The following is a 6,000-nucleotide window of genomic DNA, read 5'->3' on the forward strand; positions in this document are numbered from 1 at the left end:
CCCAAAGCTTGTGGTCGGGACCGACTAATCAGAGAGAGATATTGCAGAGGGTGGGGCCAACACGACAAGCAAAGCCGGCCGCCATTGGTCAGGTGGAGTAAGGTGCACTCTGATTGGAGGGAGCGTGGATGACGCGCGTCACTGAACGAGGAGACGAAATGAAGAAGAAAAACAAAGATGGCGGCGCGAGGCTGCGGTTTTCTCATCGACTCAGCGGGCGGTTTCTGACGGAGGGAGGGGGGCAGACAGGCATCGTTTACCTCAGAAAATACCTTTAAAATACATTTCAAATTAAAGTCGGAACTTTTCAAACAAAAAGTTGTGAAGAAAAGGAGACAGTCCCCGGTGGGGTTTATTGTTTATTTTTGTATAATTTCCGGGGCCCGGGAAGGGGGAGGTGACGGTTACCGGGTGAACGAGAAAACAAATTAAAAATGTCGGCGGTGGAGGAGAGAGAGCCGGCGCCCGCGGCTTCTTCGGCGGCGGCCGGAGCCCAGGAGCTCAACAACCCCCCGGAGCTGGAGGAAGGTCCGAGCTCCAAGAAGCGGGGGGTCCGGCTGGAGGCTGGATTTGCTCAAGGCTTGTATCTATTAACTTATTTAAATGGTACCTACTGTATGGGGCTATGGTTTACATTAAAACCGGAGGATCATGTCAGAGTGTTTGTGTGAGAAACAAAGCTCACACATCTCAATAATTTCAGTCCGAGACAAAATCTGAATCAGCAGTGTCCTTGAGTTTACACTTGCAAGTGGGTGAGATGTCCAGTGCCTATAAGGCAGAGGACATACACACACCAAGTTCAATTCATACATAATATTTATATGATTTGATGTCTTTTGTTTTCCATCGCTCCTCCCCTGCTTACATCGTCCACTTCCCTAAGACCGGCCCCCATTACCCCTGTTTATCTCTTGCCTTATCCGGCCTTGTCTGTGACAAAATGCTTATTCCTGGCCTCACAAGGCTGTTTGACCTCATCCTGCTGTAGGTCATTGTTAGGCATATTCTTTCTTCATCATTATCTACCCCCTTCATCTGTGCCTTTCCCGAGGCTGTTCTGATCCCTATGACCCTTTTAATTGGGGTTTGTTCCTGTGTTTTTGTAAAAGTGGGAAGCAGATGTTTATACCTACTGTTCGTACAGGCATATCTAGCTTAACTTCATCCCCTCACAACATCTTATCTATTTGCCCGTAATGTCTACCTTCTGTCATACAGTTTTAGCTCATACAAAAACAATTATATATTTCCTCCACATCGTTTCCATCCTTGTTGACTCAGCTCGTGGCTAAAACAATTAACACTGGTGTGAGTTCATTTTACTTTGTAAAATGAAATTGCAGAAATGCAGAAGTAACATTAATTTACCTATATCCCACAGTTTGTTTATATTTAGCAGTTGTAGTTGGTAAAATACACTCCCTGGAGGAGCACCTTCTATGATGCTGCATTTCTTGCATTCTGCCCTTCCCCCATTTGTTATCTCACATCTTGATTTTACATTTTATTTGGTCAAATTTAATTTCATATTAATGAGACTTGGTATTCACTGTGTTATTAATTTGTTTGTTGGATTATTGTAAGAAAACATTAATGGTATCATGTCATTTCTGATGTCAGAGTTTGACATTAAATGTGCAGATGTGAATATCAGTAAGTTGTGAAAATAAATCAAGAACTTATGGTTCTAACAAAAATGCAGTTCACTGATATTAATGGCATTGTCTCATTTGAGGATGATGACTTGAGTCTGACTAACAAACCATTTCATGTAGTCACCCAATTTAATTAAAATTTTCTTTAACTTAATTAAAGTTAAATTTGTTTAATTTAACAAATTTGTTTATACAATTTGTACAATTTGTTTATAAGATTTATTTATACGTCCATTGCTCTCGATGTGGTCTCTGCCACATTCGGTAGACTGGACGCCAATTTGCAGAACATTTCAGGGAACAGCTGTGGGACGCCAAAACTAAACGACCCCACCGCCTTGTGGCTGAACGCTTTAACTCCCCCTCCCAATCCATCAAGGACATGCAAGTATTCTGCTGCCTCCCCCTCCAAGCTCTAGCTACCTGACGCTTGTAGGAAGAACACCTCGTCTTCTGCCTTGGGACGCACTAACTGCATAGGATCAATGTAGATTTCACCAGTTTCCTTATTTCCCCTCCCCTCCACCCACCCCCACACCACACACCTTGTCCCAGATCCAGAGTTGAAAAATGTGGTGCTGGAAAAATGCCTAGAGGCCATACTTCTAGGAATTCCCTGGCTGTTCTCTGGCATGGCACTCATCCACAGATTCTAGCAACAAACACATTGACCTGGACCCAATATGGCCACTGCAGTGGACAGTTAGAACTGACAACCGGAAGCGGCAGAGACAAACCACTATAAATGCCGGAGGAAACAATATGGAAGCACTTCACAGGAGGCTCCCAAGCACTGAGGATATCACCTAGACAGGAGATGAAACGTCTGCAACACAAATTCCCAGCTCGGCGAACAGAACCACAACAATGAGCACCCGAGCTACAAATCTTCTCACAAACTTTGAATTGAGCATAGGAGTTGGGACATCCTGTTGCAACTGTCACACATGTCACACAACACAAGGCACGGTCCTTCTCTGACTGACCATCCCTTTGAATATCAGGGGGAAGACACCCCTTTAATTGTAACATTCAGGAAAGATGCCTTACTTCAACAAAGATGTGCTGTGCTCACAAATGTTTGGACAGAGGAAGGGAATTGCAGTCTGGGGTGAAGCTCAATCTTCATTCAGAGAGAGAGAGGAGCAGCAGTAGCTTCAGAAGCTCATGGTTCAACTTGTGCATTCAGACAATAGGGGGGCTATTCTGGGCAAAATCTGGGAGTGAAGCAATGTCTCCCCCTTTCCATTCCTTATCCTGGGAGGGAGAGAGAAGGGGGGAAGCACTGTTCACTTGCAGCAACTGGAGGCAGAAATATGAATCCAAGCAGGGAGCAGACTCTGCAAAAGTCAGCTTCTGTCGGCTTCTTCTGGAATATTGTGTGCAATTCTGGTCTTCCCTCCTATCAGAAGAATGTTGTGAAACTTGAAAGGATTCAGAAAAGATTCACAAGGCTATTGCCAGGGTAGGAGGGTTTGAACCACAAGGAGAGGCTGAATAAGATGGGGCTGTTTTCCCTCGAGCATCGCAGGTTGAGTGTGTGTTTTTTAAAGAGGTTTATAAAAACTTGGGTGTGGATGGGGTGAATAGACAAGGTCTTTTCCCTTGGATAGGGGGAGTGCAGAACTAGAGGGCATAGGTTTAGGGCGAGAGGGGAAAATTTTAAAAGGGACCTTGCAGTCAACCTTTTTTTACAGAGGGTGATGAGTGTATGGAATGAGCTGCCAGAGGAAGTGGTGGAGGCATCTGGATGGGTATATGAATAGGAAGGGTTTAGAGGGATATGGACCAAGTGATGGCAAATGGAACTAGACTAATTTTGGATATCTGGTCGGCGTGGACAAGTTAGATTGAAGGATCTGTTTCTGTGCTTTATGTCTCTGACTCTATGACTGGTGAAAAGCGTTGGCATTCGTCGAAACATTTATGCAACAGAAAATTATAAGAGGGTAAAGATAAGCCTCACGTCATTGATCCATGAATCCTGGTTGTATGGATGTATTTCCAGTAATAGAGTCAGTATGGCATGGAAGGAGTCCAAAAGACGGCTTCTTTTACAAAAAGTCACACTTAAAACTTAAATCTGAGTCTTCTGGAAATGTAAGACAACAGTGCGTTAATATAAGACAGATAAGTCTGGGGTATATGTTACGTATTTGATGGAATGTTTATGGCTCCAAAATCCTGATTTGCAGTTGTTTCTGGGCTCATAATATTGTACTGCAGAATATTGTATATCTTCAGTAAGAACGTCAATACCGCACGATAGATGTTCATTCAGCAACTTGAGTGAACTCTTCATGGAGTATGCAATCCACCACATTCCCCTGCTGTATTCATTTACATATAGATCAGCACAAAGATCTTGGGTAAGAGAGGAAAGAATGTTCCACAGAAACTAGAATTGTGTGTTTTGACTTTCTATTGTGGACTGACAGAGATGACCTTTGCAATCTCTTTCCACAGGAATATTACAAGAGAAGAATTTGGAGGCAGAAATCTCAGACCAAACATCACATCGAAGTCTGACAGTCGATTGATTCACCAGGACTTGGATATTGATGGCCTTGAAAACAAAGGGGAGAAGGTCTGCCTGCTTTGTTAGGTTTTAAGCGTCAGTGTGACTGGAAACTCAGAGTCTCGCACACCCACACACCAGAGCAGTGACTGGAACATGCTTTACAGACTGAATGAGAGTCCCCCAATAATCAGAGGGTTCACCAGTAACACCACACACATGCTGTAAGCGTGAGCGAGTTTCAACTGATTGTTGAACCTGGAGAAGTGCGAGGACACCCGCACCATGGAGAAATCATGAAAATGCGGGGAATGTAGGAACGGTTTCCCTTCCTCGCCTGCCCGATATTCATCAGCATTTATACACCAGGCAGCGGCCATTCACCTGCATTCAGCACAGGAAAGGCTTCACTCAGTCGCATCACCTCTTGGTCCGTACCGGGGAGAAACTGCTCATCTGCCCTGTATGCTGAAGCAGATGAAGGACATTTTTTATCCTGGATGGAGCATTCTGCAGGTATACCTGAAATAGATACATTTGTCTCTATCCCATTGAGTCTCCAGCACAGAACCAGGCCAAGCTGCTCAATTGGTCTCTGTGTTTATTCTCCACCTGAGCCTCCATCCACCCCTCTTCATTGCCCCCCATCTTCCCTCCATCAGCATAAAGGTATCCCCCACTTTTTCAAAGTTCGCTTTACACTACTTCACTTTTACAAAAGACCTACATTAATACCTGCTCCCACAAACCGAAAGAAATCTGAAGAGTATTGTCGCTTTTACAAAGAAAGGCATAATACAAATTAATTCATGGTAATTGCTTCTTCGATTTAGGCCATTTCGGCTTATGAAAGGAACACTCTACTTTCAAATAGTGGGGGAAAGCTGTATCAATACAATACAGCACAGTCTCAGGCCCGTCTCACTTGGTTTAGGCACACACACACCCTCAAGCCTGTGCTAATTCTTAATCCTTACTTAGACCTGCTATTTATTGCCCATGTGTGGTTTCTGTTCCTCTGTTCACCTCCCGTTCATGTGTTTATCAAGATACACCTTAAACATTGTTAAGGTGCCTGCTTCCACTACCTGCACTGGCAGTGCGTTCCAGGAACTCCCACCACCCCTCTGTGTGATTCCCCACCCCCACCATCTCTCCCCCAAACAGTCCCCTGCTCACCTTGAACCTGTGCCCTCTTTTAGTTGACCTTTCCACTTTGGAGGGGAAAAAAACACCTCTGACTATCACAGAATCCCTCCAGCGTGGAAACAGACCATTCAGCCCAACAAGTCAATACCGGCCCTCTAAAGATTAACGCATGGAGACCCGTTCCCTTACCCCTATTATCTACATTTACTCCTGAGTAATGCACCGAACTTACACATCCCTGAACAATGGGGCAATTTACACACAGACAATCCAACTTAACCTGCCTCTCCCTGGACACTATGGGTAACATAGCATCGCTAATCCACCCTAACCTATACATGTTTGGATTGTAGGAGGAAGCCGGAGCAGCCAGAGGAAGCCCACGCAGACACGGGAGGTGGGGTGCAGGGATAATCTGCCAACTCCACACAGCTAGTTGCCTGACACTAAAATCGAACGCAGGTCCCTGGCACTGTGAGGTGTCAGTGCGAACCGCTGAGCTACCCTGCTACCCCTGTCCAGCCAATCTGTGTCTCTCATCATTTTGTCAAGGTCTCTTTTCAGCCTCTGTTTTTCCAAAGAAAACAATCCAGGTTTATGCCTCCTCTGCTCGTAACGAGAGCCCTCCAGACTAGGTAATGTCCTGGTGAACCTTGTCTGTATCCTCAGCCAGAG

Source organism: Chiloscyllium punctatum, chromosome 36 (assembly GCF_047496795.1).
Source record: "Chiloscyllium punctatum isolate Juve2018m chromosome 36, sChiPun1.3, whole genome shotgun sequence".
In the NCBI taxonomy this organism is placed as follows: domain Eukaryota; kingdom Metazoa; phylum Chordata; class Chondrichthyes; order Orectolobiformes; family Hemiscylliidae; genus Chiloscyllium; species Chiloscyllium punctatum.